Genomic DNA, 2,487 nt, shown 5'->3' on the forward strand with positions numbered 1-2,487 from the left:
GCTTTGTGAAGACTGGCCACCAGATGCAGACCATTCGATCCAGACTGATCACAGCCAGCAGGAAGACAGAGCAGAACATATTGGCATATTTGAAGAAGCCATTGAACTTACAGAGGAAGAGGCCAAAAGGCCAGTGGTCTGACAAGAACAGCCGAGTGAGAGAGAAGATTCGTGTGAAGCAGAAGATCAGGTCCGCTATCGCCAAATTCACCAGCCACACATTGGTGATCGTCAGCTGTTGAGGAAGAAGAAAATAAAAGATGGAAAAGAGATAAGAGGAAGAAAAAAGAGAAAAAATGGAAGAAGCAAGTAACCTGACTGGGATGTTATCTATGCCAATTTATTTATGTCAAAAGCAGTGTGTTAAAAAAGATATAACCACAAGCAGATAAGATAACTTTACAGGTTATCTTATCTTATCTTATCTTCATATGTGGTATTATTACCACATATGAAGTTACATTTGATGTGTGTCAGTTCAAATATCTGCACGTTTAGAACTCAACCACAAAGAAGCCATTGCACACCAGCGCGCCACTTTGCGAAGGCTACAGCAGATTCATGCTCTGCGAACACGATTCCACTCAGAGGGATGAGAGGGGTTTTCATCCACCCCACACATGCTTCCATGTAGTTCTCCAAAATCCTGACTACATGTCACTGAAAGTGCATGACATAAGCAAGCACATGAGGACAGTGGGATGGAAAAACTCCCGTTTAACAGGAAGAAATCTCTGACAGAAGTAAGCTAAGGGAGGTGCGGCCATTTGCCAAGACCAGTTGCAGGTGATGTGAGGAAGATAGGACAGCCAGACTAAGCATGGAGGCTTCCTGTGAAGCAAAGAAGGATCCAGAGTAACCTGATCAAGTTCTGATATAAGCCAATCTCGAAAATAGAGATTATACAAGATTTGATGATTATTCAAGATCTTGTATTCAAGAAGAAGGATTTTATACCAGGTTCTTGATTTAACAGGGAGCCAATGAAGTGAAGTCAGTATGGGACAAATGTGCTCTCTCTTTCTAGTCCCTGTCAGTACTTGTTGCAGCACCTCTGAAAAGCTGTTTCTTTTATAAGCTTCTCGGATGAGACAGGAAACATCTTCAACTTAGTTAATGAAGATCTGTGGTAGCAAATGTCATCCTAAGTTAGTCAACTTGTTAATTTGTACTGCAAAAGGATGTATTTTGGTCCATTCTTAGCCCTAAACAAGTACTTTTGATACATAAACCTGAAAGATAAGGGCAGGCTTGGATCAAAACGTAGGAGGTTTGATCCCTGGCTGCTCCAGTCTGCATGCCAAATCTCTTTAGCCAAGATATTAACCCCAAGTTGTTGTTGTTGTTGTTTTCACTGAGCTTTTGTTAAAAAGATAAATGGCAAGTTCAGAAGGCATTTGAAACATATTATATACTTTATATCTACCTTAAGTTTGAAGCCAGCCACCCAGATCACCATGGAGTTCCCTGTGATGCCGAGCACAACGGTGAGCATTAAGAGGACGATGGTGATATTGTGCACTATGGAATTGATGCCCACCATAGTTGCCTGGTCATCCTCAGGTTTGTGAGTGTCAGTGAGCAGCGAGGCATTGGAAAACATTGTGTGACTGAGAAGGAAAAAAACAGAAACAGAACAGAAAAAATTAAAAATGGCTCCTGAAAGACAGACACAAAAAAACTATGCACAAAAGAAACATGCAACTTTGCTGCGTTGCTTGAGTGCCTCTCTCTGCATTGATCATATCTTTAAACCACAGTGAAGCAAACCTCTAACAGCCTTTTCTGTGCCTAACAGGAAGACAGATGTGTGTAGCTCTTTTAGGTTAGCCAATAGGCTGGATCCTATGGGCTAAGAGAGATAGAGAAACATCCTCAAACCCCCATCCCAGGGCTTGAGCCTGGGGTGGGACAGGGTTAACTGCCCAGAACCAGTTAACCCAAGTGACCAGTTAAGCAGAGTAAACTGTTGCAGTGATGTCTCTGATGTCATAGGGTTTGTGTTTTTTAAGTTTTTTTTTTCAGTCACTCTTTGTCTGACCCCTCATCCATGACTAATTTGCCTTGGGAGACCCTATATCAGGGGTTTCCAAACTACGGCCCATATTTAATAGGCCCACAGGAAATTTTATAAATAGAATAGAATATGGCCCACACTTCAGCTTTTGCTTGAGTGTATTGCATTTCCTAGTTTTAACACCAGGGGGAGCTACTGTTGATCAAGGCAGTTGCTCCATCAAAAAGGACAATCACAGAAGAAATTTACCTCAAGTTACTAAACATGGCAGAACCAAAGAAGCGAAAGGTAAAAAGTGAGTGCAGAAAATTTCAGACACGGTAGGAGAGTGAATATTTCTTCAAAGAATTCAAGGGGAAGTGTGTCTGTTTGATCTGCACTGAAACTGTGGCGGCTGTGAAAAGTGTATAATGTACGACGTCATTATGAAATCAAACATTAGGCCTATGCATCCTACACTGGTGCTGAGC

General features: G+C 41.8%; 1 pseudogene; it reads right to left on the reverse strand.

The window, feature by feature from the left end:
• The window catches only part of LOC121815266, a 14,298-nt pseudogene that overhangs the window by 9,698 nt on the left and 2,113 nt on the right, over nucleotides 1-2,487 (reverse strand).

This window comes from Haplochromis burtoni, unplaced genomic scaffold (assembly GCF_018398535.1).
Source record: "Haplochromis burtoni strain Fernald_Lab_line unplaced genomic scaffold, NCSU_Asbu1 Contig_168, whole genome shotgun sequence".
Taxonomy (NCBI): domain Eukaryota; kingdom Metazoa; phylum Chordata; class Actinopteri; order Cichliformes; family Cichlidae; genus Haplochromis; species Haplochromis burtoni.